The sequence below is a fragment of the Grus americana genome, chromosome 14 (genome assembly GCF_028858705.1).
Source record: "Grus americana isolate bGruAme1 chromosome 14, bGruAme1.mat, whole genome shotgun sequence".
Lineage (NCBI taxonomy): Eukaryota > Metazoa > Chordata > Aves > Gruiformes > Gruidae > Grus > Grus americana.
The window spans coordinates 12,560,318-12,585,889 of record NC_072865.1 but is presented as its reverse complement, the minus strand read 5'-3'; the positions used below and the strand labels follow the sequence as shown (position 1 = coordinate 12,585,889).

Sequence of the window (25,572 nt, the reverse complement as noted above, 5' to 3'; positions counted from 1 at the left end):
CAGCTCCTTCCCTCTAATTGCCACAAATGTGTTATTAGGCAAGCATTTCCAAAAGACACAGACCCAAAGCATTATACCAGTACACCCAGCATACCATGCTGTACTCAGTGAGCTCTGGGTGCTGGTGTGGAAAGGGGCACACACAAAAATACCACGGGTCAATCTGGCCTGTCCTTCTGCAAGTGAAACCCCCAATGACCTCAGAGATATCCATCTATATATGTTGTCAAAGACTCTCAGCTGAAATAGTAATTTATGTTGCTTGCATTTATTTCTAGAAATAAGATTAATACAGGTACCACTCTTGAGACTGGTTCTCCAAGACCAACTTTTTATGAAGTTTACGAAAATATGTTATGTTGCAATTCTGGTGGCACCGAGGAGCTGAGCACCATGATAGAAGTGACCTCTTCCAGCCTATGCTTACATTCAAAATTACTTGCAACAGCATGCACACATGTAAGCTGCACTGGACCTAGGACTTTTCATTATAACTTCCAAACTTTCAAAGCTCAAAAAAAAAAAAGTAGTTTAAATACGATCAACTGAAGAAGTCTTGCAAAACCTGGCTGGGAAAACATAAGCGAGAATGCTTGGTAAATTAGTTTCTGTTTTTACACAAAATTAAAACACTGACTTACCACTAAATTAAAATAGGTTTCCTGTGGCACTATATTGTACAGCCTTATGAATACTTAATAGCAGTACTGTAATTACAAAGAACTAAATGATTTGCAGCTCAAGTTAAAATAGTGTTACTGGAAGTACATTTAAGTGATATAAATATTAATGGGATTTTTAATTCTATCAAAATTCCATCATGACTCCATAGAAATGGATGCACCATCTTAACAAAGAATGGAAAAAATGGGATAAGTTTCTGAGCACTTCAGACTGTTGATTGCCCCTTGTGTTATGTCTCTAGAGAGCCAAGGATAATGCCACCACCATGGTGTTGTTAATAACAACTCAAATGCAAATAATGCCATTGTGGTAACTTAGCTTCAAAGAAAAGATTGTAATAATACTGACTCAGACTTCCTAGATACAATGCCAGGTTTTCACTGCAAATGAACACCCACTCTCCAGGCCTGGTTCAGTGTTTACCAGAATTAGTACTTCAGTAGGTATAGACTATACGTAGTTTTGCAAGCAAAACTTACTTGGGTCAATAGGGTGTTTTTATCTGAGGGTGAAAACCTTCAGAATTTGGCCACTATTTACAGCTTAAGCCTTCAACTGGTGTTTCTAAGGGCACTCTGGAATCTGGCGACTTAAAGACTACTGCTGTATTTTGCAAATATAGGGGTGAGAGGTGTAGAGTTTCTGATCAAGTCACCTCTGTGTCCCTAAGACCTGATCTCCAACTTTAATGGGGGTTGGGGGGGCATGCAGAGCTCTCCTGTGTTCCTGCTCTGGAGTTCTTCCACAGAACGAAATGCCTTGCCAGCTGCTGGGATAGCTGCCTCTCAAAAACACAGGAAGATAATCCTGGAAGATGGTCATGGGGATGTAAAAATACAACCAATAGTCTCCATGCTCAAACAGGCAAGAAGAAACCTAATTATTTCATCTCCAAAGAGATTGAAGTAACCACTTCAAAAAATGCATTTGGCATGTAGGTTAAATTAAATTCAGTTAATTCAGAAGCAAATACATCAGAATAGGTCTGATATGGTGCTTTGTTTCAATGGGGACAGGAACCCATTCTTCCCCATCATTTCAAAACAAAGAGAACACTCTATAAACTGCAGCCAAAACCCATGAGATCGTGACCCACCTCCTCTACCTTCCAGCACAGTTGGTGAGCACTGGTTAACTCTGCCTTACAGCATCCTTCAAAAGCAAGTTGTCATCTCTGTTCACCATGGAAGCACAAAAAGGTTGGCTGAACCCCACCAAGAGGATTCAGAGCAGGGTAGAAGCAGCCCCTGGATATAAAGATACAGCTATTAAACTGATCTCAGTGTTGAGACAGCACAGATATGCCACAAGGAAAACATGGTCAAGTTTCGTTGACACCGATTCAGGGGAAATTCTTCCTTTGCTATGCAGAAAAGAGGCTTTAGTACTTACTGCTACAAGCGGGAAGTGAAGAAACTGCTTCGCTGCAGTTCTGAATTACAAGGGAAAGGTGCGGGGGGGGGCGTGGGGGGAGCCAGCAAGAGCCGCGGGTAGGAAAAAGAGAAGACAGAAAAAACGTCACCTATCTGCACTAGCCCAGTCCCCCATGCTCCCTTCAGTATCAGGGTTTAAAAGGTACCTTGGGAAACTTTCTAAAACAAGCAAAACTCACAATTTCAGTACAATCAGAACTGTTGTCTTATCTATTCACCAAAGTGTACTTTGCTATGTAGGCACCAGCATTACTGCAGTCACAGCAAGTGTGACACACTTAAAAACACAGGAAATCTTTTTTGTTTCCATTAGTATTTTCTCCACTTGTTTTGTGTTTGTTTATAGAGTAGAAATAACATTTTCAGTACAAAATATAAAAAAATACAAAGTTTTTAGGGATTTTGATAAAACTAGGAATTCTGTATACAAACACCCAGCTACTCTCACTGTGCCGTCAGGTGTGTTTCTGGCAGCCACCCCATACACCGAGTCACAGCCAGCAACCACATTTCTTACATTGCACCCCACACACAATTTATTTTTTTTATAATTGTTTACATATTCCTAAGCTCTGCAGCTCTGAGAACATTTTTTTCCCCACAAATATAGAAACAAACAACATTTGTGTCGGAATGGGCAATGCATTTTAAAGCGTCACACTCCACAGCCCTCCGGGATCAGGAACATCCCGCCACTGTACAGGAGACCTGTGGTGTTATAGGGGCTGCTAACTCCTTGTGTCTTCCCCATATGATGAAGCATATAATGAACGCATAATGGAAGGACACTAAACCAATGACATTATTCAGCTTTCACCAGCTTTTCTATAATGGATTTTAAAATTGGATCTTCCTTCCCTTTTTCTCTCCCCATGACACCACAGTGGTTAGACTTGTAGTCACTGGAGTCCCAACAAAGAAAGAACAATGACGTCAAGACCATGTAATAAAAAATCTCCACAAGTTATTCTGTAAATATATCTGGCTCACATAGAGGGCCTGGTGCTATTCTTTGTTATTAAGGTGATTACTCATACTCAATTAGGAAGCTGTTCTCTGCCTCAGAAAGATAACATTGACCTCCTAAGTCAACCCTTATATCATCCAGCCCATCATACATATATATTTTCCCTTCAGCACAAAAGAGCTTCTCTGCTGTGATTACAGGCACACGGAGCAATGCACATCACTGCAGCCAGGTCATGTTTTCCTGAATGTGAACATCCAGCTTCCAACAGCTCACGAGCAGTCCCTGGTCTATAGCATGGGCTGATGGCGACGGTCCCACAAACCCATGGTCCTCCTCTCCTGGGCTCCAGAGCCTTTCCATCCTGGGTTTGCTGAGAGCAGCCCCACTCAACTGGCCAGGGAACCCGAGCAGGGCTCCGGGTCCGGTTCCTCATACAAATCTGGTTCCCAGCTTCTAGCACAGGCTCCTGCTCAGACACAGGTCTGCTCTGTTGGCCAGACAAGAGAGTCAGGCTGAGCCTCCGCACACCAGATACATCAAAATGAGTCTTCCCGTATGTGTTCTCTTCAGATTTCACACCGGTGACCAAAACCAAAAAGCCATGAAAAGCTCACCGCAGTAATCTACCTAAGGACTTCAGTTACAGCTAAATTCAGGCAGTGAAGAGAGGTTAAATGGTTTCACTCTTTCAGGTGTCAGCACAAAAATAATTTTGATGACTCCCACAAAACAAGAAAAATTTTTCAGTAATTTTGTATGTTTGGGGAGTTTGCCTTGTTTGCTTTATTCTTCTGCAAAATTTCAGAACTTTAATGTGCACTGAAGTTACACACAATGTGCATCATCATGCCATCATGGAGACCTCTACAAAACTGAAACTTTCTATATTAGAATAAAAAAAAAGAAATAATCAAATATGGAACTCTTCAACAACAACGAAAACAAACAAACAAAACAAAAAAGGCCTTTGCAAAGAACTGTTCCCCCAGAGAAACTTAACGGAAGTCAGTACTCTTGGCAGTATTTTCACTTCAGCAAAGCCCAACATTTTTTAGTGGAAAAAAAATACAGGCACAGCATCTCCAGCAGGCTTGACATGACAGCTCCATAGACTTCCCTTGTGAGACAAGAACTCCTCATCTTATTTTATTCTCCACTAATCACTGCCATCAAAAAAAGAGCAAGACAGATATACCATATGTGTATGACTAGTCCCAGTCATCGCTGCACAGGAGACTGGCTCTGACTTGGGAAAGCCAATCCAGTAATAAGCCTCGGCAAGGCTGCACTGATGGCACTCAGGGAAATCAGAAATTGTCCATCAAGATGAGACCAGCTGCATGCTTGTGCCTCACTCCTGCCTGACACACCACCAAGTCACTTTAGCAGATGCTCCCCTACCTCTGCCCCTTCTCCTCCACAGTTGTGGGGATAGGAAAGGGAAAACTCAACAAGGAGATGGATAAACCGAGGTATCGTCCCAACCAAACTGTAGGGACTGTTGGGGAAGCTTTACTCAATGGCTTTAAGGCATTAACAAAGAATTCACTTCTCAGAGACGATAAGAAGCTAGGTGGTGGCAAACAGCTAATCCTGTCTCTTAAGTGACCACAAACTCACCTGCTCTACACAGTGGCCTTGGTCTGTCCGGCAGAGATGACAATGTCCCACCAGATGACAGCAATAGCCACACCAGTCTTGCAAGACATTTTCCTTGCAAGGCACTGATTAACTGAGACACTGACACATTCTCCATCCAATTTATTTCCATCCCACTCAAGCCCCATATTGTTCGACTTTCTGTCACTGCTGTGCTGATGACAACAGAAGAGTTGAGTCATTCTCCTGAAACACTTACACCCCCATTTCATGCAGTGCTGGATTGTGCTGCTTCATCATTTGTGACACCTTAAATGAAGCTGCGTCCACTGCATGGACTGAGCAGTCCAAAAAGCTCATTTCATTTTACAGATGGATATTGTACTGTCCTTCTGCTCTACTGCACTACAGGAGAGGAAGGGGGATATTTAAAAAAAACCCCAACCCTAAATTCAGTTTCTGAGTGTCTTATGCTCTCTGTGAAGAATTGGACTTATCACTGCAGTTCTCTGACTTCACTCTTCCCTTCATAAATGTAAGGTAAAAACGCCCTTTTCCCCCATCCTTTGCCAGCAGAGCATGGTGCGCAGTGACGACGGCTTGATGCAGCCTCTGACTTCAGCATAGATGTCCTGCAGACACCCCTTGTTATTGGGTAACACAGAGCAGTGGGCTGATAAAAAAAAAGATGTCGCAGATGTTTGGAAAGCCTGGTTAGCCTTCCCCTAGAAACAGCTGTCCTCCACATCTCAGAGTATAAGTTCTTGGAAGTACAGCTTTCATCCAGTATTTGTGATTCCTGATTGAGGCCAGAGGAGTCACTCTAATATAAATAAAGACTACTATCTGAATCTGTGATTTCAGGAGGCTCCTGGCTTCCTGTAGTGAGCATCCTCCAAATTAAAGTTGGGATTGAATAAAAAAGCTGCTGTTCGATTCCCACCACATTTCATATTTGGGGTTGTGATTTTTGTTGCAGCTCCCTCTTCTTCATTATCGGACAAAGAGAGGTTGTTAGCAGAGACCAAGTGGACAAGATGTTCCCAGGCTACATTAAACTGATGCTGTGGAGTGACAATCACCTCAATCCAAAGACAATTTGCTGCTCATCAGTGCAGAGCAGTCCAAAACCTTCCAAGTGTTGCAAGAGAATATTCTGCCCATGACAACACTTGAGAAGGAAATACCAGAGCGATCCAACTTGTTCGGTCCTAGATAAAATAGCTCCATTTCCACCACCCATTTCTGGTAAAGTCTCTGCCCCCTCCCACAGCACTTCTTGCCTTCTCTGTCACTGCTTTTCTCCCCACGAAGGACAAAGCTGGTAAGTCCCTCAGTTGTCAGCAGAGACAGTTGGGTGGACTGATTTTAATCAAATGTCATTCCAGCAGGTTAAAATGAAGCACTTTGCTTAAACGAGGAGAAATAAAGTAGACATGACTTATCACCTGAAAAAGAAAATGGAGTCCAGCTTTAAATAGAAAAAGACACAAGAAGTGTCCTCTCACTGAAGGAATATTTTACAAAATATCTCTTTACACTCACGGAGGGAGTCTCTGCCTGGAACACCCAAACCACAGTCACCGAGTTGAACGGGTTCATGTCCCCGAGGGACGCGGGAGCTGCAGGTGGCACACAGGTCACGGCAGAAGCCAACACCTTGTGCGCACACGTTTGCGCAGGCAGGCTTTTCCACATTGTCAGTCTGGCCTTCACGGCCTCTCAGCTGCCACCCCTGTGCCTTTTCAACCTTACACCAACGTATTCTGCACTTCCAAAAATGGAAGTTTAAATTCCACGTTCAAGTACCAAAAAAATACCAACAGACATCAAAATATCAGGGTCGTTCCCTCAGGAAGGATGCATGGAAGGAATTCTGCCTACCTCCTCTTGGACTAAATCCCAGCCTGCAAGGTCCCACCACTGACAGCATATACAGTAGATCTGAGACCCCTTGCCAAACAGCAAACTGTTCTGCTGGCTAAGCCCAGAGTTGTTACTTCATGGCATGCTTTCATCACCAAAACTGCAGAGGCTCATAAATTGAGTCCTTTTCTCAGGTACATTATATTGTCAGTCTTGGGTTATAAAAAATTGTTGCCTTTTGCTTGTGCATAAGATATATTCATTTAGTATGTGTCAGTGATAGCAAATAATTAACTAAGTTCCTCTGTTTCATTATTTTATCTTTGATGAACACTAAAGCAAAATTATAGTTTTTGATAGCAGTAAGGTTAAACGCAAAGCAAAACTTGTATTTTCTCTATATTTACAGCAGTAAAATTTCTATGGGCTGTTCAAGGGTGACTTTGTTCCAGTTCAGGGACATCTGTACAAGATCCTTGTGTACACCATGCTATGTTTGTATAACAGCTATAAAACCTGAGGGGTTATTTACTGTGACAGTAGTAGTATGAAATTTTCCAACTCGCTGCTCTCACCTTTAGCAATTACCATCAGTTGGTAACCAAAGCCCTCTAAGTCTTTGACTGTAATATCAAACCCTCAGCATAGGAAGCCAACAGAAACCCAGCGTGAGACTGGGGGTCTCCTGAAAGGACCAGGATACAGTAAGAGAAATCAATCAACAAATGAAGGCAAGAAGGGTGCTTGAGTTCAGTGAGTGCATCAGAAGTGTGGGCAGAAACACAGATGGGTATGATTTCCATGACACTGTCACAACTGGGCTGGTGTTCATAAGGACAAGCCACAATGTCAGCGCTCCTCGTCACCACAAAGGACTAAAAACCACATGTGCGTTCGATGGGGATTCGTACAGGGCTACAACGTTTCCTTCTTGCTCACATGTCATAAAACTTCCCCATAACTCACTAAGTTTTCCCTCGCTAGAAAACACACTGTCCGGCTCCTCTGGAGACCCAGGATATGGACACCACTGCCCCAGCAAGGCACCGGCTGGGCTCTCTGTACCTGCAGTCAAATAAACTTTGTTCGCACAGCAGAGAAACGTGCACTATAAATGTTAGTAGATATGGAAATCCTTCAGCTTTGACATGGGTGTGATGGTACTGAAGGTGCTACGGATGAGCCACAGGACACCCAGCACTGTCACTAACTCTGCTGCCTCCACAGATAGCTGCACACACATGGTGACCTGGTGCTCGCTGCAGTCGAGAGCAGCTCTACACTTCACCCCAAGATCCTTGCTTTTACCAATTCTCTAATAAATTACTAGCCAGTATAGTGCCCTCCTACTGCAAGCAAACTTTAGAGACAAGTGGTGGTGGTCTCATGGCAAGGGTTAGCTCATACCCCAACAAGAACATCGCAGGCAGCGATGGGCAGTGACCATGTCACTTGGTGGCAATCCTCTGGTTTACAGCAGCTTACGGCTCCAACCTCTTGTTTGAAAAGCTACCCTGCTCCAAAGCAAACAGTAAGTGACCCACGGAAAACCCATATTACCATGGGCATTCGTCTTATCACAGAGATACACTGCTGCACTGTTCTGAGCTCTGCTAACGAGTATGTGCCAGCAGTTCCCACCCTGAGACAGCCAAGGGAAAGAGCAGTGAAAGGAACCATCTCCCTCCTGCCACCAAGTGCTGAAATGTCACAGGGAGAGCCTGGAGTCACTCCCAGCTACCGCACTTCAGTATGTGATGCTATGCTTTGCCAGCTGTGCAGGAAACCTGTTTTTGTTCGTCGTTTGGCTTCCCATCCTGCCTGCAAACCCACTTGGGTAGCTCTGCGTCACTGGGGCCGAGGAGGGGAACCGTGAGTCAAAGTGGATGAGCAAGCCAGGAAAGACTCCTCATCGTGCCCTGCAAAGAGGAGCCCTCCGAGGCTGCCACCGCGCTGCAGGCACTGTGATTCATTCAGAGCACAACGAGAGGGACTTGAGCCTAACTCGTCCTTTGCACTATCTTCATCTCCTGTCTAATTTCCGACATGGGTCATTGTGTGGTGGACATGTTCCACTCCCCATCTGGAGGTCGTGCATGACTATAGCTTTATTGTGTCGGAATAAAATTTGCCTACTTTATTTTTATTGCTGCCATAAGATGGTTTTGTAGCCTGCGAAATACAAGCAGGAAATAACCTCCTGCTTTGAAGCCTGGCGCTGAGACATGCCAGTCACTGTGTTTATGGTTCTGCAACCCCTGGACTTCAGCAGAAACAAGAGTATTTCCTGGCCTAGGTATCTTTGTTGTAATCACTCCTGCATAATAATGACTAAGAAATCAGTAGGGTTCTGCTGAATTACAAATTCTGTGATTTTTAGCTAGCAAAAGGCTTAGGTGAAGCTTTAAACCTCAAGCATTAAAAATTCCCTGTTACTTCTGTCTGACCAAACCGACTATTGATGGGAAGTTTTGGGGTGCATCTGCCTGAAAACCTTTTTAGCAGAGGACATCTCAGAGACTTAGCTGGAAACTTATAACCCATGGCGTGAAAGCCTACAAGCACAGACCTCACCCTGCCTGCCCAAGGGTGCCAACTGCCCTGCTCTGACAAGAGCACTGTCCTTGCTAAAAAAAAATAAATACAATAATAATACCAAAACCAAACCATCACCGCTCCAAAACACCCCTCCCCTACACATGGGGGGGTTAAGACAAATAAATTAATACGAGTGTGAAGCTATTGCCAACAGACACATCTCTCTGAGTAGAGGGGCACTGATCTCACACAGTTTAACTTATTGCATAACATTCACACTTTCTCATTAACTTTTTTGGTTGCCACAGGCAGACCAGAGCCAGGAGGTTTCTGCTATCCCTGTGCTGGGGTGCAAACACCATGACTCCACAGGACATTTTAGAAAACGAAGCAGAGACAAAATCCCCAGAGCTCTAAGCTGCAGATATATCTAACCAACCCAACTGACTCATACCTCTGCTGCCATTTCTTCACATTCCATTAAAGGATGACAGCTTCTGGAGAGAAAATGGGTTGAGTATGTTCATCTTAAACCTGATCTGCCTCTGGCTCACTTCAAAAATTAGTTGAGCAGCAAGCTAAAATGATCACAGTTCCCAAGAGACCATGTGAATCTCCAGATCTGTACAAAATATATAAAGTGCACAGCCATCATCTTTTCTGGTTAAGAAGCTGATACCATCACGGAAAGTTAAAAGGTAAATTAACTAATTACTTTTTTAAAAGACAGAGATGATGCAAGAGGGAATGTGCTATGATACATTCTCAGTACACAGGCTCTGATGTTACCTACAGAAGAGCTTGCTCCAAATATTTCATAGCAGTAACAGAACTACTCTGAGGTAATTGTAGGTACTTACATTCTGCAGCAATAAAGCAGTGACCTTCTCTAGCAGTAGTCAGAAGGGAACAACCAGAGTATGCATTTTTTCTTGAGAGAAAGCAGTTAAAACAATCACCATGGGCTCAGTGTCTAACAGGGTGTGTCAGCAGCCAGGCTACTGCCCTTGCTCCACTAACAGCAGCCCAAGGCAAGAGGACTCAAGCAAGAACCTGTCCCCAGCTGCAGGCCATGCTGGCTCATCACCCCAGGTGGAAGCTATAGGTGATCCCCTCCCAGAGCAGGTATTTGTAAGTCAGGCACAGCCCTGCTAGGCTATAAAGGGCAGTCTGGGGCCAGGGGTTGAGCAGAAGCTGGGTCTGGTGCTCCTCTGCTAAGAAAGCATGCTATGTGGGGCAAGTGTCTTTCCCTGACAAACTATGCTGAACTCAGCACCTTCTAAGATGCTGATGATGTCTTCAACTTCTTTTGAATTAAATTACCAAATTACTCAATCTTGTTCAGGTCATTGAAAGTAAAGAAACCAAAACAAACCTGGAGCTATGAGACTTTGAGGGCTGACCCTGAAGGTCCTTTTCTAGTGGGCTAAAGCTGTGAGCCTCATGGCACTCCTGATGGGAAGGGGGAAAAGGATAAATGAGCTCATAGGGCAAGCTGCTTTCAAATGGTTATTTCCAGAGTAAGAATGACAGGACATGCTTTAGCTAGGCTGTGAGTTCTCATCAGCCAGACTTTCCAGGTAAAACAAGCTGTCCAGACACTAATTGTGCCTGGCACCAGACACCTGGCAGCTATGAGATGTCATGCGGCTCATTTTCAGTGGTTTCAGAGAGAACAGTTATTTCTACCAGCACGCATACTTTGAACAAGTGCATTTTTTGAATTCTGCTCACTTCAGGCTGCTACTCCATGAATAATGTCCTCAGGCTGGTTTCTGTCAGGGTCTCTGTGAGGTACCCCGTGCCATTGCTTCCCTCCTGGGAAAAGTGAGGTAACAGCATCCTGTTTTGTGTCGCTAGTGAAATGCAGGTTTGCTAATCCCCCTGCTTACTTTAGCTCTGCTGGGAATCAGCAGGTCCCCAAAGGAAGGAGGAACTGAAAATTTGTCAGGACTTGAATGCAAAAGGCTTCACTCCTCATTTCTGGTGATACTGGAGTGACTCTTGGGTGTGCATCCCGCTGAGGATGAGACGTGCCGAAGCAGCAGACAGTTACCCTGGACCAAGCATCAGCTCTGCAGAGCCGGCTCTGTGGGTTATTCCCTTGTCCTGCTGCATCATGGAGAAGAAAGGATGAGTGTGAGTCCATTTCACCAAGGCTTCTACACAGGACATCATGGTGCTACACTAAGAGGAAATGTTCACTGAAGTAAGAAATGGCAATTGTGGCAGCTCTTTATGTTTCTGAGAAGCAAACAGAAAAAAAGGCAAAGTGCGAATACGTGAAGAGACAGACGTGCATTAAAGAGTTTAGACAGTATCTAATTTTTTTAGCATAGCTGAAACCAGTCAGCTAAAACAGAAGGAAGGATGTAATCAGAAGAAAGCAATAACCACCAGGTCACAGACCTGCAGCACAGAGAAGGCTCCACGCCAACAACCCCGTAGGGAGGCACGGGTTGGATGTCACAGATATGTAGTATTTTCAAAAAATACTGTAATGAGAAGCAAGGGAAAGCTGGTAGCTGTGGCTATATAGTAAAAGCTTAGGAATGCTCAGAAAGCAGTAACAGTTGTAGACAACTCTGCAGACTGCAGAAGAGGTTGATTTTGAGCATATTGGGAAGAAAAATATTAAAAGTTAGGCTGATCAGCTGGAAAATGGTAGAGTTTAACATGATTCAGGAAAAGCAGACACCACCAATAAGTACTTCTGTTCTATTTTTGGGAGCCATATTATGTGGTGATCAACTTTTCCATAGGAAAGATGTTGGATAGCTGGAAATGCATAGGAGAAAAGCCATGATCCTTATGAAAGAACTGGGAGATGTTTTTACCATAGGATGCTTCTGGAGAATAATTGATTTAGTTTATCCCAGGAGAGGCTGAAGAAGGACTTGAGTATGTCCCACAAGTGTGTACTCAAGAAACAGGACACTGGTGATGGGAGAGTCCTGGTGGCAGAAGATGTTCTAGGGGCTGAAAGTTGAAAGCAGGCAAATTCAGGCAAGTAAGAAGATGCACAAATTTGATTTGTACTGATTATGACTGCTGCAGTCAAGCAGTGCAGCAACACCAAACACACTCCTATCGGGGCGCAAATCTCTGCAGATAATGGCAAGGCAAAATCCGTGAGCTGATCTGATGAACGGAGAGCAGAAAGGGGAGCTGCTCTGGACAGTCTGGCTAATGGAGGGGAAAGCTATGCCTGAAAAGATGAAATTGCAATGCAAAGGCATTGCAGGAGCAGCCAAGGGTGTGAAGATTGAGTAATGTATCCAGACTGGTGCGCGTGGCATTTACCTAGTAGTTATTTGTCGTCTCTAGTCACTGATTTCAGTCCTTCATTCTTTAAACACAGCAAATCATTCAGTGGAAGGAAGATTCAGCAAAAACCTGCGAACGCAGTTAACTGATTGAGATATTTTCTTTCGAATATGAAGCACCAAAATCTCACTGCCTGTCTAAGCAAGAGAAACTTCTGGTGTTCAGACAATAGAACTGTGGAAATTTGATTCTTAAAAAAGCAAGAAGGAAAAAAAATTACATATGTAAAATATAAACCTGTGCTTGAGGAGCAGAACTTTCCTTTCCCCCCTTTTGTAGGAGGAGAGAAAAGAATTCCTCCTTTGTACCCTCTGAGACTTCAAGCTCTTTCAGATGAGATTTAATCACTCAAGAGAGCTGTTTGGAGCTTTTGTTCAAGATTTCACGCAACTAAGAGAGAAGCAAGTGCCACTTCAGAGCCTTGTGTTAACGATAATTGCTAGGATAAAGGGAAGCAAAGAAAAAGATCTGCATGTTCCCAAACAGTCCTAATTGTGCCTGAAAGCACTTGCTTCCCAAACTAAGCTCCCACTTGCCCCTGATACTTGATGACTTACCGGTGGCATTCAGTAAGAGGTAGCCAACTGCAACAGACTCTCTAATTATAGCATGACCTGTTGGTAATTACTGTTTGACTAACCCACTGCTGTTGCATTATCGCACTAAATAAATAATATCCACTCTCCTCCGGCAGTGTTTACAGAACGGATTTCCCATTCAGCCTCAACTCAAAGCTCTAAACAGTCCGCAGTGACACCAGCTGCTGGTGCTCAGGTCAGACTAATAGCGAGGGATGGACGCGAGTGCTGAGCAAATGTGACAGCCACCGCCACGGCCAGCAAATGGCCAGCTCAGCTGAGGTCCTCAGGAGCTGCAGGTATGGACTGACATGGCTACAAGGGATGTGCTGAGGATCCCACACGCCCCGGAGGTCTGGGGGTTTCTGAACACGATGTTTTCCAGGCAATGCACCAATATCATCAAACACCAGATGTTTCATCCCACCATACGCATTTTGGGAAGACTGTTGATCAAATCTGTATGACAGGTCCAGCCCTCAATGCTTTCCAGCCACTTTCTCTAGTGACCTGCTCAGCTTGAAGATCGCGGCCTTTCCGGACCATCTCCTGCGGAGGCTGGAAGGTCCAGCTCATATTCAGCCTCTCTGAAGTTACCGCTGCCAGCAGTCCTTAAAACTCTGGCTTCTCGATGGCCCTCACCGCCCAAGTAGAGATGACTGCCACAGTGCATTTAATTTTGAAATTTTCAAAAACAAACTTCTAAAAAATCATTTTTAAAGCATTTTGCAATTCTCATGTTGCTCATGAGAAGATTTGAAATTTCCACTTTTTATTCCTAAGTACAAAGAATCTCTGATTTTCTGGCAGTTATAACCACCAATGTAAATATTCTAGCAAATACATTAACTGGTAAGAAAACTCATGGGAACAGCAGATTTTTAACTGAATATTGTGCTCTACTTAATAATAAGTTCTGAATTTGCACCGGCAAGGAGTAGCAATGAAAACCTGGTTTAGTCACTAAGATAATCCAGCTGGGTAAAGGAATCAACAGTGTGCAACTCTTATGTCTCATGAAACTTAAGTAGCTGCAGTATCAGCAACCAAAATAATTGCAATGAATGGTCCACAAATGGAAAATAAGTATAGGAAAGAATCTGCATGATGTCAGCAAAGTTTATCATTCATATTTCTTAATCTAAAATTAATCTACATTGAAAATTATCTAGTATTAATATAGATATTCCATCATATACCCTCCATAGTGATTGGGAGTGAGATATTCCTTATTCTTGAGCTCACCTGGACTCATGGCGAGTTCCTCCAGTGCTAAATTAGTTTGGAGGTTGCAACATGCTCAGACTGTAGGGATATATGGACGGAATGGTTTGTGATACTTGGCATCAGCGCACAAGCAGCATCAGTGAAGGTCTTTATTTTGAAATTCTGTAGTTTTAAACAAGAAAAAGGTTTAGTCACAACCAGCTTAAGAAAGACCTCGAATTTCTCTCAGCTTTTGTCTTTGAAAAACAGGATATAAACCTGTCCTTCATGGATTCATTTTGGGGCAGAAGTCTGATGCAGGGAAAGAGCTTCTGCTGGCCACGGAGGTTCTAAGTCCTCTTAATTTACAAGCTACCTTTTGTCATTTTTCACTAGTATCCCCTTACTTTCACCCAACGGTTTAAGCTTCGTTCTTTCATGGTCTCAGTACCTATGCCAAACCCTTGTTGTATCGAATATGCATCAGCTGGGGTCTAAGTGTGACCAGCTCTGAACAACTGCAGAGACTCTGAATTGTGCTGTAGGAACAGGAAAGCAAAAGTTGGCAAGTTTCCCTTAAGAAGACGCAGAGGGGAATTCACACCTTGCCCAGCACATCTGTAGGAAGCTCCAGCCTATATAATTTCCTCCTTGTTGTTTCCAGGCACATACATGGCACTACAGCAAGTATAGCGATGCAGGGGACAATACAGCACTGCTCTGCAAGTTATGTAGCTATTTATAAAAACACAAAAAGTGACTTTAAAAGTTGCTATTGTGATTTCCTGTCATTTTGTACTCCCTTTATGGAGTACAGGGATACACGGTGGTGGAGGAGTAGCTGCAGCCTACAGATGCAGCTTAGTATTTTGAGATTGCTTTTAAAAACTTCTACGTGGGTGTTTGCCAAAGGATCTTTTTCTGTATTTTCTTCACTGCTAGTGAAACAACCAACTTTTACTCATACTTACACAGTCCATCATAAAGTAAATAAAAAAACCTACTTGTCCTAAGAAGTTGCAAGGTACTAAATTAGCCAAAAATAAATGTTCTTGTTGGGAAACAAGTTCCAGATGTGTCTGCCAGACTCCTTCCATCCAAAGCTGCAGTATTTAAGGATCCACAACACAGCCTGGATATGAGGAAAGAAATTTCATTGTTGTTGAAACAAAAACAGATAATTGCTTGAGAGGCATTTTTATCCATGCTCCGTGGACGTGTTTCCCAGGGCTGGAAAGTAAAGTCAGCGGGGGCTTGGTTCACATGATGTTAATGGGAAATCTGGAGTCCCTGCCAGGACTTCTTTAGGACACGGGTACGAGCAGAGTTGGGACACCAGAGGAAGAGCCACAGGGAAAGAATGAAAATGCAGTGTTTGCACGTGCACCTTCCTTATGCATGGCCAAGAACTGCTGCTGGCAAGAGCTGGCTAAGTCACCAGATGGGCAATTCCTTCAGAAGTTCTCCTCCTCCCTCCATCACCTGCTGTTACAAGGACAGGTTTATCACCACGTATCTATCTTGTGGGTCTCCTGCACCCTTAGGAAAGTAATTTATGCGTTTGGTGCCTATTTCCCCTTCCATCTGTTTTATCCATTTGAATCAAAACCTGTTAGGGCTGGGACAGTGTTTAATGAAGCCTTGGCATTCTTGAAGCACCAGAAACCAAACAGGCCAGCAAGCAAATCCATCAGGCCTGAGAAGGGCTCTTAAGGGCAACCGGCAGGTCGTCCATGAAAGTGGCCCAGGCAGGAAACGTAATCTCAGAGTTCCCTTAGCAGCTACTGCTCCTTAATCACGTTACGCTGCTTGTGTGGAGCAGCATTGAGTGCTCTGATTTTGGCCTCCAGGTTTCTGTTATAGGGAGAGTTACCAATGGGGTCTACATGGAGGAGGCTGTGGGGCACCTGAGCCAGCCAACACCATGCTGGGCGCAGAGAAGGAATCTCTCCTGGGGGAATCTAAGTGCTGCTAGCCCCCAGAAGCTATCTGGCAGCAGATAAAAATCCTTCCTACATTTGGTTCTGACATTGAAACTTGGCAGTGGCTGACCCAAATTTTCTTGCCAGCCCGTGTCTAGGTCTTGCACAGACCAAGTTTCCCTCTCACAGTTTGTGGCATAGGAGGTACAGGTCAGGAAAGCTGCCACTGAGTGGGAGATGCTCCAGGGTCTGCATTGCAATGTCCCCAGTACAGAGCTGGAGCTCCCCTGAGCCTGCGGAGGGAGAGGTGTGCTCAGTTCGGAGGAAGCTGTCAGCAGAGCGTTGCAGCAGCTACCCAGGAGGTGATGATCAGTGTGCACCTGCCTGCAAGCCCTAGAGGTCCCAGGATGAGCCCCTTTAAGCTCAGTACAAAGGTTTCCTTCCTGGAGGTATCCCCTGTTATCCTGGAGATAACTCATCCCTGTGGTTTTCTCAGCTTGTTTGCAGACGGACGTCTGGGGAGCACGACCTGCCCTCTGAAGTGACTGCATTGTTAGCACCATTCATTCGACCTTCAGTCAGCTTAAATACAGAGAGCTTAAACAAGTGTTATTATAAAGTGAATTTAAAAAAAAAAAAACTATTTCCTTGTTTTGTATAATGCACAAGACTGGAAAGTTACAGATCTGTTTGCAGGGGGAAGACATGTTGTTTATAGCGTGAAAGGCCCAGCAATGTCAGTGCAAGGGAAGCAACCGCATGTGCTGCCCTGGCTGCGCTCTGACCTTCCCAGCGCACACAGTCAGGTGCCCTGGGTGCACGCTGAGCTGCTCCCGGTGAGCCCAGGGCTGTCCTGGGTGCACACTGAGCTGCCCTGGCTGCGCTCTGTTTGCTCCAAGATGTACATCTGGGCATGACCTGGCACGGCACCTACTCCAGCTGCATCTCCAGCTCCCCATGTCTCCCCCCATGACTGCTTTGCTGCCCGCACAGCTAAGCGCAGAATGCGAAGCACTAGCACAACCCTGTTAGCTCTGATGATACTTCAAGCCCATGGGTTTACATCAATCCTGTCTTGAAGCTTTTGCTTTTCCCTACTCTGAGCCTGCACAACACCTGCATTACCAACAGGTAACGTCCTCTCCTTTCATGAGTATGCAACAGGACTCCAGATTTTGGAGTGCTGGTAAGTCAACTGCTGGGCCTTACTCTCTTCTGATGAAGATAATCAGCCATGGAAAATGGGATGCCATGGTTGCAGAACGATTTTATTAACACCCTCTAGATCAGTGGAGTTTAACATTTGGCTCCTGGGCAGTTCAGACGTGGTTCCCATGTCAGGGCTATGCCACATGAATGGCAGCAGAGCTGTGCCAACAGGAGCCTGGCGGCTAACGCAGCCTGTGGCTGGCTCTGCGTGGCCTCAGCAGCATTGCTCTGGGAGCCACGGTCTCCCGCTCCGTAGCTCTCATGGCTCCCGCTGTCCAAGGCTGCGACCTGCAGCTCCTCCATCAGGTGAGCTGGCCACTCTTCTTCCAGAGGCGCCACAAAAGATGATCCCATGTGCACCACTTGCCCAGAGCTTCACCTCCACTGACCCAACTGGCAGATACTTAAAGCTTGAAGGTAATTTTATCCCCCACACATATCAACTTGGAAGATTGCACGTGGGTCTGTCACTGACCCAAAATAACAAAGCATCAGAACCTTTCTCTCCTGCAATGCAGAGGTGCGGTCGTAAATCTCTGTGTTAAACTGCCACTCGGTGTTAGAGCATGGGATGCCAGAATAAGCTACCAGAGCCCTTTCACACTGCACAACTGGAGTTTACAGTTCTTGGATTGCTGTCTGATTGCCATACAGCTCACGCCCTCCAGCCACGTGGTGGCCATAATTCACACTGCTGCACCAAGCAAAGTCTTTCCAAATTCAACACCATCTGATCAAACGACTATAAACAAACTAAATACCAGCACAGCTCTTGATGGCTATAACTGTTAAAATGTTTATTCAGTCTGTGAGCAAATGAACTTGTGCTTTGGAATGGTTATGGCTACTAACACTTGTCTAACTTTAAGAAGCTTTTGTAAGACTTTGTAAACTTCTATTATTAAATATAATTTAACTTCTATATTCTGGACACCAACTTTTTTTTTTTTTTTTAGGAGGAGGATTGCTCTAAAACAACTGCATAGCAGGCTTTTAACTAAGATTTCTTTCCTGTTTAAGCAAAACTAAATCACAACACTAATCAATGGAGTTGTATTTGTCCAAAGCCAGGCGGGAAGTATAAACCTCTTGTAATTTTTCTTGTGTTCCTTAGGAAATGTTATGGGAAACAAAACCACAAAGGAAATACTTGAACTGAAAAGCTATGGCAGCTTAGAGCGTCACCTGAGCTTCAGGTAAGACCGTCTCTCACCATCGGTCCAAAGAGGGCAGCAGACCATGGAGCTAGAAGTACCATTGCTCTCAGGAGAGTGCCTCGGCAGTCTACACTAACTCTATTTGGTGGTTTCAGTTCAGAGGTACCACGAGTGTGCTTCTACACACACATTCCTACACATCAGGAGCCTGGTGGACATGTGCATGTGTGGCAGCATGACCAATTAAGTTCATAAGCACGTGGCAGTGTCCTCAGCTTCCTGTGCCCTAAAGACCTGCCAAAACTCATGGATGGGGAAACCAAAAAACGCTGAAGAAAGGTGTTTCCTCATGACAGCACGTGTAAAGGGGAAAAAATTTAATCCTCCCCTTCTGTAACAACCCCCATCATTTTCTTGAAGTCCACCATACTTCCAGTAGCTTCATCAGAGACGCGGGCTAGTGAGCTGTCAGTGGTAATGCTGTGCTGCGGTGGAAGGAATCACACTGCATTTGGAAGAGAGGAGACTGGATATAAAGTCTCAAGGAGATACATACACATACATTTGTCGTCACATACTTTTCTGCTTAGAGTTTATTTTACCCTAAAATCTCTTGGCTCCAGCAATACTGCACTTTTTCAGTGGGTCCTAACTTGCCTTTTCAAAAAATTATTCCTTTGGGGAAAAGGAATAAAAATCTTAACTATAGAGTTGATTCTCCCACTACATCAATTAATTCTATTTCCTTCATTAGAATTAAATATGATTTCCACCAGCACAAGAGATCCAGCTAACAATACTATGGTCATAACTTCTCTGTAAATCCCTTAGAAATTAATTGTCGCTCACAGATCTTTGAGTGCTGGTATCAATTTATTGATTTTTCTCATAATTATGGATGTTAATATTATGTATTCATCACAAAAGGTTTATGTGAATCCAAAGCACTACATATTCATTTTAACATTGATATTCATAATTTCTCATTCATCAGTTTCTCAGCTTGGGTTGTGTCTGTTCTCTGTGCTTAGCAGCATGGAAGGGGTAAAGACAAAAGAATCCATGAATCCTAACAAGCCACTAGTGCTCAGGAGCTTAAAACAGTTTAACAGTGACTAAGCTGGTTGCCTCAAACTTTTTTTTTTAAAGTTCCAGAAGAAAAAAAACAGTAAAGGTATGCAGGTAAACTAGACAGAATGCATAAATACTGTTTTTTTCCCCACATTATTTTTTCAGACATGTAATCAGTTCATACTACTGCATGAAACTTCCACATTTCTGGAAGATGCTCATGAATAGCAGCCCCCTTAAGTTAAGAGCGAGCTGAATCAGCTGCTTCAGTTCATTGTATTAGCAAAACTCTTCTTCACTGACTTTCAGGACAAGGAAAAGACAGGAATGTTGTTCTCAGCTGCATTAGGGACATCTCTCCGGTGCAGCCTTTAGCCCTTTGCCTTCTCTGAGGAAGCGCTGCCTGCCCTGCCCACAGCTATCTCCTGCCCGCGGTACAGCAATCCGCACCTCCTGACACTTCGGTGCGCAATGGAGCTGCCTTTAAACAATCACACCGCTCTCATCTAGCTCAGGAAGCTCCTACAGATGCAATACGACTTAAAACAACTGTGATAAAAGACAAATAATAATAAAAAAGACTGAAGAGCATATGGTCTACAGCAGAGGCTGGGAAGGGACAGGGAAGGTCACACTGTCTGCAGTTTGCTGGTAAAATTAAATGTGGGTTTATAACTGATTGGATCTTCTGTAATAAACCTTCCTGCACACCTGACTTCCATGAGATCTTTTCTAACATCCCTACTGATTTTTGTAGGGTTTGTTAAAACTTGCTATAATGGGTCATCAAAGTTACTGCATCACTTGCAGGCAGCTTGTTACGGGTAGGGCTTTTGCATGTGACTAAGAGCCACATGGACTCTGAATTTATAACTATCACAATCTGTGCATGTGTCTCACTGGGATTTTGGACCTTAGCCCACGTGCTTCCTACCCTTGACCTTGGAGATCTCAAATGTGTTGGCACCATTTGAACTAACTTTCCCAAACTAGTTTCATTTCTGTACCCTCTCTGGATGTACATGTCATGGCCACATGCAAAAGCCGTACCGGTAACAAGCTTTAGGTAATTACTCCCCCAAACTTTACACGGGGACCACGAGACATAGGACATAAGACTCAAAACATTCATACACAGATAAGTTATACAGCAATATGGCGATACGGCTATTTTACAGCTGCAGACTAAAGTTTTTCAAAAGCATGAATGGTCTGAGCTTCAGCATTTTGGGGTGTCTTTTTTTAAAACCACTTACGTCTTTTTTCATACAGTTCTCTCAGCTACCCTAATTACAGGAACACCAACTGTTCATTTGGTGGAGGGCGAGGAACATGCCTGAGGAATAACAGCCTTCCCAGGGGGTCCTGCCTGGATCTCTTACACAGGGCAGAAAAAAGACAAAGCTCTAGGCACAACAACCCTGTTAAAAAGCCGCCAGTGATAAGAGAACAGCTATTCAAAATGCCTACCTATTTCCATTTCTATCACAAAGGTAATATTCTTTGGAAGGGTTTTAGTCAGCTGTAAGTGACAGCAGCAACCCCTAACCGTCAGTGTACGGGTCAGAGCACTCTGCCAGGCTGGCTGAACAGCCAGGACAAGACTGGTCAGGAGTGTATGCCTTTCAGAGACAGAGGCTAAGACAGAGTTGGGAGGATAAACCAGAGCTTCTTAACTCAAAATTGCGTATTTCATTCAGAAAAAAACCTCTTCCCCCCCTCCCTGCCTTGGGAATAAGCCTTCTTCATGTCTAAAGGCAAATCTAAAATGAGCAAGGAAAGGAGGAAGGAGGTGAAGATGACTCCAGTTATGGGCTGAACCCCCGGCAGTGCATCATGCTTTCATAGCTTTTTATTTTTTTTAATTTCTGTATACCTCTGAGTCCAACAGAGAGAAGATATTTTGAGCTGATGCTCTCCTCTGTTCAGCAGAGTCAGCCAGAGGTGCCTTTCTGAATTACAAGCATGGTCCCAGTTTTCCCCAGAAGCCCTTGGGAAGCCCTCAGTGCCAGCCTGCGGCCCTGCTCTGGTGCAGCCTTGCTCCTGCTCCTCCTCCTCCTGCTTCTCCTCCTGCTCCAGCCTGGGCTCCGGCTGAGGAGTGTAGGCGCTGGAGGGGAAGGAGGGCAGGCTGAAAGCTGAGGAGAGCCCTCTGAGCCTTTCAGTTGTCCAGAGCTGACTTAAAGCTTTTCAGCAATACAGACATCTTCCTCCCCATCCTGTCTTTGTTTTCTGAAAGCAGGGGAAGGTGCTCCCTCAGGCGTAACTCCATGACTGCACTGTGAACTGTTTGTTGGACTGTGCAGAGCATCAAAAGGAAACGTCAGTGAGATCCCTGAGATCCCTTTTCTGTGAAGCCAGGTTTTGATGTCTGTGCTCGCAGCAGACAGTAGTTTATTCCTGAAGCAGTGATGTTCACGGCTGTTTAAAGAGGGAGATACCGGTGGTTACAGCAGACACTGGCTCACTTCACCATCTCCAACAACCTGCTGCTTCCCCCTGCCTCAGCCAGCCCCTCCGCTGCTTCACTGTATCCCATTGCTAAAAACCCTCCTTATTAAAAGCAATAGATCGAGTATTTAATTTTCTCTTTGCATGGCAGGAAATTATATCAGGTCCTTCTATGTGTGACCTAAAAGTGAAGTTTCAGCTCACTTAGTACAAGTCACTGTGTAATGCAGGAAGGGACGCCATCAGCTCCGAGTGCTGATTGAGAATAGCTCAGCTTTTGTCACACTAGTTACCTTGAAACATGTTCACTCGAGGAATTCATGGGCAGCAATCAGATGTTTTCCTGCCTGCTTGTCATCACAGCTCATCAGAAATTGGGATACGGTTGGGGAAAGGGCAGGGAAGAGAAAGTCTGAGATGTGATGAGAGAATTAATCCATCCTTGGAAAAGGAACTGATTTTGCTCCCCCCCCCCTCTTATTTTACAGTAAATAAAGAATTAAGGAAGATTGCTGAAAATGTGTCCATTCAGGTAGCAGCTGAATTTCCAGCTAATTGCTTTGGGATGGTGAGGGAGGAGGGAAGGCGTTGGGACATTACAATAAGCAGTAAGTGGTGTGATTGGTGACTACCCAAAACCTTGCATCTGCACATATGTCGCTAATGATAGAGATGTGTTCTTATAAAATCCCCCTATTTAGTGAATGATGGTGAACATAAAAAAAAAATTTTTTAAAATTCCATCTTACAGGGAGGGAGAGAAGTGGAAAGTCATTTATCACGGCATTTATCTTGGCTGAACAAATAGTGCCCAGGCTCTGCTCCCCAGCTTTTCCCTGCACCAGTCTCACGTGCAATGCAGCTCCTGCAGCTCCCAGCTCTCCTCAGCCGCCTGCTCGCCGAGGGAGCCAGCTTCTCCGACCTCGCTAGGGACAGGAGCCAGCTGAGGACAGACAGAAGAATGGCTTTGCCAAAGCCCCTCATGAAAAGAAGAGGCACAAATAAGATTAACCCTTGTCATGCACTAAGTCTGTCTGTGTTTACCTCCCAGGTAGGTCTGGGTTCACAGGGAGGGGGAAGCTGCTAGGAAACACATGCTGAATAAGCACCAAGAGGTATTTGGATACACGTCCTGGATGCACTCAACAAGAGGGCAGGAGTACCTGTGGTTACAACGCACCCTTTAAAAACACCCGTGGCAACAAGCACAAAGTGCCTCCGTACAGGGAAGCAGGAAACACTGAACTGAGACAATCTCCTCCCCTGTTATCTGTATTCTTGGTTTATTATATTTAACCATGTTTTTGATTCAAAGGAAGAACATCCGAATGGAAAACAGCATTAAAATCTTTCATCAGCACCAACTTAGCAGATCCAATAAAACCTCTGGTCACCATCAAGTCAGCAGATCCAGTAAGTAAACAGTTTTCCCCATGAGTTTTCTTTGTGATCTTGGCTTTTCCACAAAAAAACAGATTACACTGAAAACAGACTTTTCCCACAGAAAGTTTCCATTTGTCACTTAAAAAACCCCCACCACTACCAAGAAAACCTGCTAGGTCTGTCATTTAGTTGTTTCAGCTCCACATTTCTCTTCAGACAGATTGTAAACCAGATTCTTAGACCACGGAGAGAAAAATCAGATGGAGAAAAAGGGTTGGGAGAGACCCTGAGGAGCTGTTTAATCAAAACCAACTATATTGTAACCTGCTGTAGATGCCATTTGGGGATGGAGATTCCACGTTCTCCTTACACAGTCTCCCAGGGGGAGTACACGTAGGGATTACTCTAGGGTCTCTCCTAAATCTTTCTTGCTGCATTTTATTGCTGGGACTTCTTTTTCTACCCCAAAAGACACTGAGATCTGTTTATTACTCTCCTTTCTGGAGACACTCCTGCATCTGAAGAGCAGTACCACGACTGCCCCCCCGGCCACGCTGACGCTGACACAGAGCCCAGCCTGCCCCAGCTCTGCTCTTCTCTCCCGCTGTTTCCCGAGAGCTCGCCTTTATCTCTCCCACACCTTGACAGAAGTGCAATTTCCAAACCTGAAAAGAGTGCTGAGAGGAAGGACCCCTTCCCCTGCCGTACACATCACCTTCTTCTTCATGAGTGCTCCTTTTGGTGGTTTTCAGCATTAGTTGGTGAAGTTTGTTGATTCCCTGCTTTCTGTGTATAACTTTCATGTCCTTTCCTATGCAATACCTTCCTAACCGATCGTTCTCCATCCACTTCTTGTGCAGTCAGTGATTCCTGCCTAAGCACAGCGCACGATCATGTCCATCAATCTTCATGTGGAGATCCTGCCCTGACAGAGCTACTCTGTGAGGAATACAGCATGAGTCCTAGAGAATGTCTCAGGATAGAGATTTCTGAGTTTTGCACGTGATCCATCTTCATAACCTCTCCCTCCCTGGCAGTGTTCAAGGCCAGGTTGGATGGGGCTTTGGGCAACCTGGACTAGTGGAGGGTGTCCCTGCCCATGGCAGGGGGTTGGAACCAGATGGGCTTTGAGGTCTCTTCCAACCCAAACCATTCTGTGATTCTATGTGGGCACTCAGGTGTGATGAGGTTGACCCCCACTGTGGGCTAATAGGAAGCAGACTCTCTGCACCCAGTTCCTGACATGAGACACGTGCATCTCTGCCACCTGGGCAAATGCATCACCAAGAGCTACATGCTCATAATGACTTCCTGCAAATTTTCATGGTTCATGACTGAATTCAAGTGGAGTGGACCACACTGCAGAGGCCATCGCACGTCCAGCGTGCCAGTGGAAGTGGCAGATTTCTGCAAACACGGTTGATTCCCCAGAGAGAAGCCTGCCATGTGCTAGGGAAAGCTCAGCAGAAACCCTGACGCAGTGCAATCTTAAGATCTGTTTAGGAAAACTGTCTGTATTTATAATCAAGCCTGGATGAATGACTGTGGCTTCATGTTCATTCATATGAGACGTGTGCACTCTTGGCAGTGAAAATGGCGTCTTGATGTTCAGATAGGAGCCCATGATCTCATCGTCCTTACGTGGCCAAGCACATGACACCACGTTTACGCCAGCCTTGTACTTCATCCCCAGCATTGCGCTGGCTGCAGGACACACAATACCTGATCCAGCACATAGCCTGCCAGGACAAAAACCATTCCATTTAAGAGTGTTTTGACAAACTTAGATGACTGAGAGAGGGCATGCAACAACTTGGTGCTTCATGTTTTCGACGGGGCATTCGGTGTCGTCAGCCTGAGCTTGTCCTCACGAGGGAGCACAGCTTCACCGCACGTAACTACGTTAAGACGTAACTTCATATGGCTTAGCATTGCTCACAAAGGCCAGATAGACAAGGAGACAAGTTTACAAGAGAAGAGGCTCCAGCTAGTCTGGCAGTGCCTCCCCTATTAACAACAGAGCAGCGCAGCTGATAAGGAGCCCCTGCCTTTCTTTAGCCAAGTAGCATAGAAATCCTCGTGTTGTTTAAAAAGTGCAGGGGGGCAAAGGAATTTAAACTCTGCCTAGGTTTTTGCAAGTAATGGTCTTGTAGAGGGATGGCCAGAGGAAAGCTGAAGGGA

At 44.8% G+C, this 25,572-nt stretch overlaps 1 protein-coding gene across 9 annotated transcripts in view; it reads right to left on the bottom strand.

Annotated features, from left to right (window-relative positions):
- HTR4 (5-hydroxytryptamine receptor 4) overlaps nt 1–25,572 on the bottom strand; it is a 139,675-nt gene that overhangs the window by 98,807 nt on the left and 15,296 nt on the right. The window contains exon 2 of one of the 9 annotated variants that reach the window (XM_054841390.1): nt 14,241–14,384. The exons of the other annotated variants lie outside the window; for them this stretch is intronic. The gene's annotated coding sequence lies outside the window, so the exon portion shown is untranslated. The remainder of the gene's footprint in view (nt 1–14,240; nt 14,385–25,572) is intronic. 9 annotated transcript variants of the gene reach the window in all.